Source organism: Aulonocara stuartgranti, assembly GCF_965226115.1.
Source record: "Aulonocara stuartgranti genome assembly, chromosome: 15".
NCBI classification, from domain to species: domain Eukaryota; kingdom Metazoa; phylum Chordata; class Actinopteri; order Cichliformes; family Cichlidae; genus Aulonocara; species Aulonocara stuartgranti.
Window position 1 is genome coordinate 23958594 of NC_138951.1, and position 12863 is coordinate 23971456.

Sequence of the window (12863 nt, forward strand, 5' to 3'; positions counted from 1 at the left end):
TAAAATGACCATTTTGGCTTTTCCCACTGCCCTGCTTCTTTTAAAATCTTGAAGCAGACTTTTAGCACCAAATCCTTTTTTTAAAAACATCACCATAAAATTTTGGGATCAGCCCTCAAATCCAAATTTTAGAACTGTAGTTCACGCCATCTCGTCTCCTTTTGATTTCCATCCCCCCAACCGGTCGCAGCGGATGGCCGTCCCTTCTGAGCCTGGTTCCGTTGGAAGTTTCTTCCTGTTAAAGGGAGTTTTTCTTCCCCACAGTCGCCTCGTGCTTGCTCAGAGGGGGATCATTTGATTGTTGGGGTTCTCTGTAGTACAGTAGGGCTTTGACCTTACAGTACAAACAGGGAGGAGACTTTGGCTTGATTTTTAAAATATCTAATTCGGCATGAAATAAAAAAAATCCAAATTAAAAATGCATTCCAAGTTTGTTTGTGTTTTTCTTCTGTTGTCAAATATGTAGAAAGTGTTACACGTGTGATTTTAGTCATTTTGCATCAGTTTGTAGCCGACGTGTCTGTTTGTGATCATCCTGCATCTGTTTTTGTCTGATTTGTGTCTTAGTTTGGTCAATTTACATCACTTTTGTGGCCCAATTTAGTTGTTTTGCATGTATTTGTGGCAAAATGTGTGGACGCTGTTTGACGTTGCTATGTTTTGTCTTAATGCTTCACTTTGGTTGTTTATGTATGTGCTCATTTTGATTCTAGATGTAGACCTGACATCTGAAAATTAGCACCTAGTCCACTTCGAACATTTTTTTTAGTCCAAATAAAAAAATTTGGACTAATAAAAGTCCAAATAAAAAAATGTTAATACATTTTTTTTTATTTCGCCAACCTTGTAGAGCAGTGGTTCCCAAACCTTTTTTGCTAGGCCCCCCTTTGTTTTACAAGAAAAATGTTCGCTAAAAAATATTATTAGCCAAAGCTTTCACTGGAAGTCAGTTACTGGTGTCAGGCCAGCTCCCACTTCTTCTTTTGTGTTACTTCTGCATATAAGTATACACAAAGAGACATTGAGACCTGAATCACAAATAAAAGCCACCTTCAAGATTAACAAACACTGTTTAAAGAGCTCCGTATAAACTTCTGTGTGCAACAAGGCCTCTGTAGCATCCAGACCACACTGATCTAGGTCTTCTTGGTAGAAGAAGGTGTTTCCTTTTTCCAGATGTTTAAATGCCAGCCTCCCCAGATTCAGAAGAAATTTCCTTTCAGCCATCTCACTTGTTTCATGTCCCCCCACATGTTTGTTCCCCTTCTTCATCTGAACCAACAAGAAGTGTGAGTACATGTCAGTCAGGGTCTTGGGCAGCTCTCCTCTCTGCTCTGTAGTCAACATGTGCTCCAGAACTGTAGCAGTGATCCAGCAGAAGACTGGGATTCTACACATGATGTGGAGGCTCCTGGATGTCTTCATGTGGGAGATGATTCTGGACAGCTCTTCATCACTGAATCTCCTCCTGAAGTACTCCTCCTTCTGGGCATCAGTGAAGCCTCGTACTTCTGTTACCCTGTCAACACGTCTAGGAGGGATCTGATTGGCTGCTGCAGGTCGGGGAGTTATCCAGACGAGAGCCGAGGGAAGCAGATTCCCCTGGATGAGGTTTGTCAGCAGCTGGCTGACTGATGACTTCTCTGTGACATCAGACAGCAGCTTCCCGTTGGTGAAATCCAATGATCCAAGTCTGCTTTCATCCAGGCCGTCAAAGATGAACAAAAGTTTACAGACAGCGAGCTTCTCTGCTGTGACCTTCTGTAATGTTGGATGGAAAACATGGAGCAGCTCCAGAAGACTGTACTGCTCGTCTCTGATCAGCGACGCTGTTGGTCAGAACCACTCTGATGGGTCTCTGTTGGTCAGGTAAGGCTTTAAAGGTGTCGTGACACCTGACTGTAATGTCATCAAGAGCCTCCATCTTGGAAGCTGTCTCCAGCTGCATCACCTCATGTTGGTTATGAACGTCTTCATTCTGTCCCTCTGTGATGTAGAGCTCAGTGTAGATCCTGTTCGGGAGGGTTCCACTTCCTGTATTATCAGTTTCTTCAGTCACACTTTCAAACCTCCTCCTCAGACTGATCTTATATTCTTCTAAAACCTCTTCCAGACTCGCATCTGCTGATTGACAACAAGAAACCAAAAAGAATGAAATGTCTTTAGTGTGTGAAACTGCATGAAAAACAGACTTTTATCTTTTGACGGGAGGGATGGGAATGGTGTTAAGCATTGTAAATTGTAAATAAGCTTCAGAAAATAGTAAATCGTGTAACATGACATTTTCGGCATTAAGTTATAACCAGTGTGTGACTTATTTAAAACATTTTGATTCATAATCAGAACCTTTTTTTGTCACAGCAGAGACAAGAAGCAACTGTTAAAAATGTTCCTAATGAGACATTTTAAGAGGAGGGAAAATCCCCCTCATACTGGCTTCACATCATTGGCTCCCTGTTAAATCCAGAGCTGAATTCAAAATGCTTCTCACATAAAAAGGGCCATAATAAAACAGCCCCATCTTATCTGAGAGGCCTCACAGTATCATATCAGATAGATGGAGCACTTTGCTCTCAGCCTGCAGGTTTTATCCTGCCCTCCTCCCCTCATTCCAACCAGTCGTGGTGGATGGCGGCCCGTCACTGAACCTGGTTCCGTCTCAGTGTTCGACTGTACAAAGAGAGAGTTTTTCTTTCTTAATGTCTCCAAGTCGTTGCTCGTAGGGAGTTGTCTGAGGCTTTATTACTGAGGCTTTACCTAACACTATAAAGTGCCTTAAGGTGGCTGTTGTGACTTGGTGCTATATGAATAAAATTTAAGCGATAGCAGAAAAGCAACAAAAACTGTTAACCCAAGAAAATAATGGAAGGAAATAGTTCTGAATATGCTTAATACGCGAATCCTCATCTTATATAGTTCATGTAATCTGCTACATGTAATTTCATTCAGTGTGATGTTATATGTAATCTGTGTGGGAAAAACGAGTTATTGTCGTCTTAGTGAGCTCTGTGGGTCAGACGTTTCTGGCTCTGTACGAAGAGAGGGCTCGTGAGCGCGCTCCATTTGTTCTCCATGTGATCCTTTACTCTCTCTGTGCTACTGCGTCTCTTTGCCTGCTGTGCTACACCCTGGGATTACTGTTGCTGTTGTTTGGCCATTTACATGATTCTGTTCTTGTTGTACAGTAGCTGCTTAATAAAGTGTGTACATGAACTCTGCTCTTCTTTAGATGATCTTTTGTTGAGTGTTTTTTTTGTTTTTTATTTCATCTAAAAATCTACAAATGACCAGCTAAACTTTTGGCCCAGCAGCACACGCAGCCATACAAACTATTTCATTTTGAGCTGCTGCTATGAAATCAGAGCCAAATGGAAAAGCCTGCTGCAGCGTTTTTTACTCTGATTTTCTGTTTGTATTTGGATTCAGCCAGTATCCAGTATTTTGATCATTTATTTCCAACAAACAATTGAATCCTTTCGTTTCTAACACATCACCCAGTTTGCATCAGTATTGATCTCCAGCATGTTTTTCTCCGCGCGAGAGCCATTATGTTTTCAGTGTGTTCCTCTGATTGTTTTGAGTAGTATATATTGAGGATTGCCTGATATTGTGAGCAGGTGGGGAACATGACAGCTGAACTTTAGCAAACCAGGTGAAAAATAATTAAGACAATCACAAAGCAGGAAGTAAAACTAACGTGAGACATGAAAGGAAACAACATTCAAAGTAAAACAGGAAAAAAACCTATACCATAAAAAATCGAATGAAATCTTTTTCATGCACCTACAAAACAAGAAGTCAAGTTTTCAAAAATGTGTTCATCAGCACACGGATACCGACTCATTCATTCCTGTAAAAACATAAGCTCTAACAGTCCTGCTGTTGTTTAGCATCAAACCTCAAATGAAACGTGACGTATTATTTAACATCTGTTTGTCCTCCAGGCGACATTTAGAAATAATTTCCTTAATTTACTCAGTGATAAAGCAGCTTTAGAAACCACAGAACAGCATAAGGCTGGTACGGCTGTTTGATTTTATTCACTCGCTGCTTCGCTCGTGAGTCAGCATACAAAAACAAAATGAGTCGGTAAAATCTTTTACCTTAAGGTTGAGGGAGTTGCACTGCAGGCTACAACAGCGCAATCCAAATCAAGCACCTACTGAAAAGTGTTTACAGGAACAGATGCTGTTGGGCCTGCGGGAGGGCCCGTTGTCACAAACCCTGCGAGCCTACGTGCGTCACCATCCAGAAGAGGATTTTGCAACAGTCCATCGGGAGGCGTTGCTCCTAGAGGAGGAACAGTTGGGACACCAGGGATTGCAAACTACGTGCTTGGCAGTGGGTGAGTCCAGGTGTGTTAAGCCACCTTATGAACCAGACTGGAAAGAGACATTTAAAAAAGAAATTATGGAGGATGTCAAGGGTCAAATGCGAGATCTCGTCAAAGATGTTGTTAATGAAATTAAACCGCTCTTGCCACAGCAAAGCCCAGCCGGCTCAGCTTTTAATAAATCAAGGTTTAAGCCAAAACGTTCTGGATATGCTAATAACTGGACCCGAGAGGGAGAACCCATTTGCCATCGTTGTAATCAAGCTGGGCATATTGCCAGATTCTGTCAGAGCACACTAGACCAACAACCACCTTTAAACTAATAAACCCCGCTGCCGAGGCCCAGGCGGTGGGGACAAGGGACTATTCAAACAATCAGGGGGCCAGTACAGCTTTTGTGGGAGAATGTCCACTCATTGAGGTGTGTATGGGAGGGGTCAAGATGACGGGATTATTAGACACAGGCTCTCAGGTTACACTAGTGCAACAGCAGGTAATGGATCTCCATTTCCCTGAAGTGAATAAAACTGACACACCCCTGTTGTTCGCCTTAAAGGCAGCCAATGGACTTGAGATACCATACTCAGGCTATGCGGTCATGGATTTTGAGGTAGAAGGGGTGGAGATACCAGGAAAAGGGGTTATGGTTGTGAGAAATGACTGTTCCACGCACCCTTTAATTATTGGTATGAATGTTATTAGTGCATGCTGGGATGATGTTTTTGCCGAAGGCAAGTCTGCTTTTCATCCTCAAAAGCTGAAGTCCCGCAGAGCATGGAAAGAGGCGTTTGCCGTCTGTCAACAGACTGCTACCACCAAGACTGATGGCTTTCTAGGCTATGTTCGACCTGCTAGCCGCAGAGGAGTCAAGGTGCCCCCGAACTGTGAAGTGATGGTCTGGGGCCGGACGTGTAAAGGTAAGGGTGGGACAGAACGCTTGGCACTAGTGGAGGCCTTACCTGATGCTGGACCCTGGGGGGTAGCCCGAACCCTGTCAGTAGTCAAAGGAGGGAGGCTCCCTATCCGGGTCTGTAACCCTAATCCATACGAAGTGACTATAGGACGCTACCAGAAGATGGGCCAGTTGTACCAGGTGGAGGAGTCGGACGTGGAGATGGACAGTGATCTTAGCCTGACAATGGGATCCGATGGTGTGATCGAGGTGGGCGTAGTTGAAGCAGCTGGGCCCGAAGAGCCTGCGATCCCTGAAGAGGAGGTGAGTCAACTGCTTAACGGCATAGACTTGACCCCCCAGCAGAAGGTCGAGCTCCAGACCCTGCTGCAGAGGTGGCGAAAGGTGTTTGCTGTGAACGAGGAGGATTACGGAAGAACTGATATGGTCCAACACCAGATCCACACAGGTGATACACCACCCATTAAACAAAAATATCGCCCTTTACCACCACTGATGTACAAAGAGATTAAGATACTTCTAGCAGATATGCTGAAAAAAGGTGTCATTCGGGAGAGTAGCAGTCCCTGGGCAGCCCCCATTGTGTTGGTGAGGAAAAAGGACGGCAGTTGGCGATTTTGTGTAGACTACAGAAAATTAAATGCAGTAACTCATAAAGATGCGTTCCCGCTCCCCCGAATTGAAGAGACTTTAACATGTCTGACCAGAGCTGAGTGGTTTTCCACACTGGATCTTGCCAGTGGATACTGGCAAGTGGAAATGGATCCTAAGGATCGGGAGAAAACTGCATTTACCACTCCTCTGGGTTTGTTTGAGTTTGATCGCATGCCTTTTGGACTCTGTAATGCCCCTGCCACCTTCCAGCGCCTGATGCAGCGGTGTCTAAGTAGTCACCTTTCTGAATCTGTTTTGGTATATCTGGATGATATAATAATCTACTCACCTGACTTCTCTACTCATCTACAGCAATTGGAGAATGTCCTGCAGAAGCTGTGGCAACATGGTCTGAAGCTGAGGCTGGACAAATGTAAGCTGTTCCACTGTCAGGTGAAGTTCCTGGGGCATCTTGTCGACCAACAAGGGGTAAGACCGGACCCTGAGAAAATCCAAGCTGTCCAGAACTGGCCTGTTCCCTCGACCACCCGTCAGGTCAGAGCTTTCCTTGGCCTGGCAGGTTATTACAGGCGATTTGTCCCAGGGTTTGCTAGGTTGGCTAGACCTTTAAATGCTCTGCTCGTGGGAATTTCTAGCAGGTCAAGCATGCAGGTCCAGTGGTCTGCTGAATGTCAGGAAGCCTTTGACAGCTTGAAATGTGCTCTGACCGAGCCCCCTATTTTGGCTTATGCAGATTTCCTGGAGCCCTTTGCACTTTATACTGATGCCAGCAATCAAGGCTTAGGTGCTGTGTTAGCTCAGGTGCAAGATGGCAAGGAACGGGTGATTGCATATGTCAGCAGGAGCCTACACCCCACCGAACGAAATGACAAAAACTATAGTTCCTTCAAACTGGAACTTTTAGCTCTAAAATGGGCCATTACTGAGAAGTTCAAGGATTACTTGACAGGTGCCAAGTTTGTCGTGTATACCGACAACAATCCTGTGGCCCACTTACAGAATGCTAGACTTGGGGCAACAGAGCAACGCTGGGTGGCACAGCTGGCATCCTTTGACTTCGAGGTTAAGTACAGGGCTGGAAAAGAGAATGCTAATGCTGATGCTCTCTCTAGATTTCCCACAGACTGTCAAACAGCTTACATAAACACCACGAGTGCTCCACGTCGGGATGCACAGGGGCTGGTGCCGCAGATGAATGACTGGAAGGAGGCTCAAGAAAAGGACATGGATCTGCTCATCCTGAGGGAGTATGTGGAACAGGGAATCCCCCCTGATGCACCAACGAGGAGATCCCTACCTAGCCCTGTACAGAAGTTATTACAGCAATGGAGAAGGCTGCAGGTTTGCGAGGATACGCTGTGCAGAGAGGTAACATCACCCTGCGCGCCACCTTTTCCATCTGCTGCCCTCAGGGAGAAGGTACAGGTCTATACAGGCCAGAACATCCAGACTGGCCAACAGCCTGTATCCACAGGCTGTGAGGCACCTGAACTCTCTGCCCCCCTCTCACGGACAATAACCATATCCAACTTCTTAATAGCAATGAACTGGTCTGCATTGGTGCATCATATCTTTATTCTCTTCCCCCTCCTGCCCCCCCCCCCCCCCCTTTCTTAAATAGATAACTATCATATCTGATATCATATCTCACAGTACAATAATATTGAATGGGTTGCATTGTTGTATTTTGTCATGTTTCTCAGGTCTTTGTCTGAATTTCTACGAACATTATTGCTAAGGATTGTCTTATTGCATTGGAGTCACACTGGGTTAAATATGTACACTTGGGTTTTAAGGGGTATTTATTATTTTCTTCTTTTTTTTGGGTTGTATGGAAGCCCCAAACGCAATTTCATTGTTCTTGACAATGACAATAAATAAATAAATACTAAATACTAAGGGACCCTAACACTAACGAAATGTACCTTCAGATTCTATGTCCTGCAGAGAGACACAAGGAGGTGTGGGAGAAGTATCACGAGGCAGCGGCACATGCGGGAGTGGAAAAGACACTGTCCAGGATACGTCGCTTCTTTTATTGGCCCAGCATGGAAGAGGAGGTGCGCGAATTCCAGCTAGGGTGTGCTGCGTGTGGCCTACGAGATAGAAATAGGCCTAGAGCCCCTTTGCATCCCGTTATTGTGTCCTATCCCCTTGAGGTTGTGGCCCTGGACTTTCTTACATTGGGGAGGCCCACAGACAGGTACCAGAATATTCTGGTTATGACCGATCTTTTCACACGGTACGCCTGGGCAGTTCCTACCAAAGACCAGACTGCTCAGACTGCGGTGCATGCTCTTTGGGCTCACGTGATTCAGACCTTCGGTTACCCGACCAGTCTACACTCAGATAGAGGTGGTAGTTTTGAGTCTGCCCTGATGTACCAGCTGTGTAAGTGCTATGGCATTACAAAAAGCAAGACCACCCCATACCATCCGGCTGGAAATGGTGGGGTTGAGAGGATGAACCAGACATTGCTGCACATGCTTCGGTCCCTAGAGTCAGAGAGACAACAGAGGTGGCCAGAATATCTCCCAGAGCTCTTACAAGCATATAATAATACTGTCCATAGTGCCACAGGGTATGCGCCGTCGTACCTGATGTTTGGGCGGCATTTGAGGCAGCCAGTGGATTTGAACCTAGGTGTTGAGCGGGATTCTCCATGCCACAACCTGGGAGGGTGGGTTAAGGATCATCACCAGAAACTATCCTTTGCCTATGAGATGGCTAAGAAGAAGATGAGGGCAGCAGCCACGCAAAACAAGAGGGCTTATGACCGAAGTGCACGGGCCCTGCCGTTGGTGCCAGGCGAGAGAGTTTGGATAAGGGACAGGAATAGGCAGGGACGAGGCAAGTTGCACCCAGGTTGGAGCTCAGAGCCGTATGTGGTAGTGGAAGAAGTTGGCAATAGTAGTAGTAGAAGTAGTATATAGGGTGCATCCAGAGAAAGGGGGGGGGGAGGGGGGGAGAAGGTCCTCCATTGGAATGCACTAAAGTTGTGCGTTACCCCTGCAGCAGACTACCACTCAGAGGGGCAGGAAGTCAGCGTTGAGGGAGAGGTGCTAGTTGAGCCTCCATTTTATGGTTTTGTGCCCAGCGCCCCAGCCCAGCAGCCGGGAGAGTTGTCAGAGGTGCGGCGCTTGACAAGGCCTAATTTTGGTCAGCCACCCGCCCGTTACAGGTCGCTTGACTAGGGTGACAGGGACTGTCACAGGTAAAATGTGGGGGGATGTCACACAGTGGAAAATTGTGTTTTTATATTTTGTTTTGGATCAGACTGTGTTGGTACAGGGTGTCGATTTTATTTGCATGATTTTATTGTAATAGTGATATTGCATGTTTGTTTATTGATATTCCTATTGCATGATTTTATCTCCATATTTATAGTGTGTGTTTAGTGTTGATTGAACAATATGTTTTTTATTATTCCACTGTGGATTAAGCGGACAATTGTAGGCACCTGTGAGGTGGGGGCGTTCCCCGTGGTGGCCTATCAGCCACCAAACTGACCTAAGGGAGATAGTGAGCGCAAAGACTAAAAAGAGAGAGACACACGAAAAGTGGAGAGCTGGAAAACAAAACGTGTGCAAGCCAGCATATGAGAAGAAGGACGTCTGGCCTGACTGTGGGGCGCCACGAGACATTCGGCGATCGGCCAGCACAACCCGGCGATCCAGTCCCGACGGACAGAATAGCGACCGTGGGAGGCGACGCGTGAAATCCACAGTAGGGCAGGGGTACGCCTCTGCCTGCATCTGGCGGAGCTACGAGGGAGGCCGTGCGCGGAGGTGGAGAGTAGCTGGACTGCACGATTGCGCACAGTCAGGTGGAGATAGGAGCCTCCTCCCTGGTCTTCTGCTGGCGAGAGTCCACATCCCGGAAGAGGAGTTCCTCTCCTGTCTCTCTCAGCTCAGGAGAATTTGCCCGTGTGTTGCGGGACTGGGAGAATTAGGACCCTGGGGGGGAGTTTTTAGTATAGGGAAAAACATTCATTTAGCTTTGTGTTTTTAGCGTTTAATCATTCCTGCCGGCAGGGTTTTTAGCGGGTTGTAAACACTATTTTTATTGTATACGGTGTCGAGAAGGGAAATTATTTTACTGCTATAGTTAAATAATTGTCATCATTACCATTGCATTAATAATAAAATCTGGAGTTTATATTGCATTCAGGGGTTAAACAGTGTCTCTTTTAGAAAGACTGAGTTGCAGGCTGACAGGAAGTTGTATGCAGAAGTGAAAGCAGATAGTTATTTTGAGCCGCAGGCTAAGACGAGGCTTTAACAATGTAACAGATAGCTTTAAGAAGGCCTTAAGCAGTTATGACTATTTCATACACAATGCATATCTGTGCTTATTAAAGAGTTGGAGCTCGGTCAATTAATTGGGGGTCGGAAGCTTTGTTCGGCGCGATGTTCGGACAATCTATTGTGCAAGTGACTTGGAGCCATAGAAGGAATCGCAATACATGCTTACAAAACACTTATATATCAGATCATTTTATATTAAGGTTTTAGTAGAGGTTCTTGGTTAAAACATTTATTTAGTAGAAGACATACACATAGTCTCAGTGAGCTTCTGGTCTGGTAAAAGGTCAGAAGTGCAACAGGTGAATTGAGAAAGAGTATTTGAGGACGAGACACAGACAGTAGGTGAAGAGGTGACACAAAGAGCATGTGAGGTCGTGACACACACACATAGAGTTAAATTTATTCAGAGGAACCGTCCTTGTTGTCTCGGCAAGAAAGAGGAACAATTCATTTTAAGATAAGAACGGAAAGTACCACGCCATGAAAATAGAAGATGATTTTCTAGGTGAAAAGTCATGATGATGTTGATCTGATCTATGTATAAAATGTACCGGTGACGCATGAAGGGGCGTCAGTAAACAAACCCTGATGCTATAAAATATCTGTTCATGCTTTGATTAAGTCGAGGACTACTGGCTGTCTGCGTACAGAGTGTCTTCCCACGCGTGTATTCATTAAAATCATTGTTTGACCAAAGACCTTCTGGACCATGGGTGGTGTGTACTCTCCTTCCTCAACTTTGAATCTTAACAACGGGGATTTTAGCTTGTATTTGGGGTTCTGACTGTGTTTTATCCTGAAAATAAATGGTGTGTTTGAAGCCAGCTAAATTTCTGTCCTCTGAGCTCTGACCCACTCACTCCCCTTTCTGCTTGTATAGGCGTGGTGGTGAAGATTTAGTTCCACCAGTTTAGCGGCTACATTAACACTCAACTTAGATATTTACACCTTTAACCTCACAGACTGGCAACAAAACCCAAATAATACTGATGATGCCCTCAAATCAGACAATTTGCCACTTAAGTTTTTAGAGAAGTACAACTGATAGCATAAAGCCCAGATTCAGTCTTAGACATTCTGATGCAAGAAATGTGGGATATTCAGCATCACAACTTTACATGCTACTGTGTTAAATACAGAAGAGGCCTTTCTTTCTTGCATTACTTTAGACTGCCATGTTGAAGATCATTTGCTCACACAGCTTACAAGATGAAGGTGTGCATGACATTGTATTTATAATGTCCTTATTTTGAGTCCTTTACTGATCCAGCAGTCTCTGGATGATGCGATACACTCCTTTACTCACAGTTCGACGAAAGAATAAGATGAGTGTAGATGGCTGCAAGGCAGCGTTGAGTTTTCACTGTAGCAGCCCTTGGCATCAAGAACGACAGAAGAGTCTCTAACGGGTGCAGCCATTTATTTCCTCACCACACACGGCTCATTCTCTGGACGTTGAGCACCGTGAAAACTATAAAATAAGAAAAAAATTGATACCCGTACAGTACTTTTTGAACTATAACAATGAGCAATAACAACAATGAGCTTAAGTTAATTCAGGCAAGTTCAAGCAAGTAATTCTGAGATATACAGTCACAGATTAAATAAAACAAAAGGGGTTACTTCAAACAGCATCAAGGGATTACACAGTTCAGTTAAATAAAATATAACAACAGATTATCTCTCATCACATACCTCAGTCCGCTTGCCAAGGGTGCAAAAATCCGGTAAACACTTAAACACTTCGGCCCGTTTCTCATGGGGTGCTGCTAGCTTGCATGACACACATGTCTAGCTAAAAAATAGCACATGGATGTAAGTAACGTAAATACAGAATAAAAAGGTTTTCAGATAGCTCACAATCCAAACGCAGCAACATACCTTACATTAGAAACACACTTATCATACTTATCAAAGTATTATCGTAACTTACATGGACTTTGTACAACTTATTCCTGCCGCGACAGACTGCTCTATACGCGTTACGGGGCATGCCTCTGAGCACATCTGTCCTTAGTGCGACTGCGCATACAGTTCCGACAACCCCCGCAAGGATGACTTATGGTACAGATCAGCGGTTCATTACACAAAAACTCAGGTTTATTGCTCAAACAAAACAAAGAATAGAACACAGCTGGTATGAGGGAGAACGTGACACCGGACATAGGGAAACAGAGGGCTTAAATGCACAATACAAAGACGAGGGAACAGAAAACACATGAGGAACACAGCTGAGATGAATTAGACACAGAGAGACCAGGAAAGCAAAACTAAACACACTGAACAAGAAAAGCAAGACTTTCACAATAAAACAGGAAACAAAAGAATGCAGGACTGACACATGAGCTTGGCAGAGGAATGGAGGAAAGGCAGACAGGAGAGGTAGTGAGGGACCAGGGGAGAGAGAGGGGACGAGACATGGCAGGCTGGGGAAACATGGATAAACGTGATAGGTGGGGGGAACATAGAATGTCACACAGGGAAGTGAACATGGGCACAGAAGAGGGAACCAAGACATGAGGACTCACACAAACATATGAGCACCGACACACAAAGAGAAAGAGACAAAGAGGGAGCCTAAACGTACAAGAAGCAAACATAGGTTACAAAAGGGACCTTAAATAATAAAACATAATACAAACTAACACCAAAACACAGGAACGCAAAAACATTGGATCAAAATGACCCAGAACCA

At 44.8% G+C, this 12863-nt stretch overlaps 1 long non-coding RNA gene across 1 annotated transcript; it reads right to left on the reverse strand.

The window, feature by feature from the left end:
• Positions 1–11324: 11324 nt before the first annotated feature.
• Positions 11325–12649, reverse strand: LOC309689638. The gene is made up of 3 exons (XR_014271476.1): positions 12102–12649; positions 11864–11963; positions 11325–11639 (listed from the first exon to the last, which is right to left on the reverse strand). It is a non-coding gene; the product is annotated as an uncharacterized lncRNA (long non-coding RNA).
• Between the last annotated feature and the right edge of the window lie 214 nt (positions 12650–12863).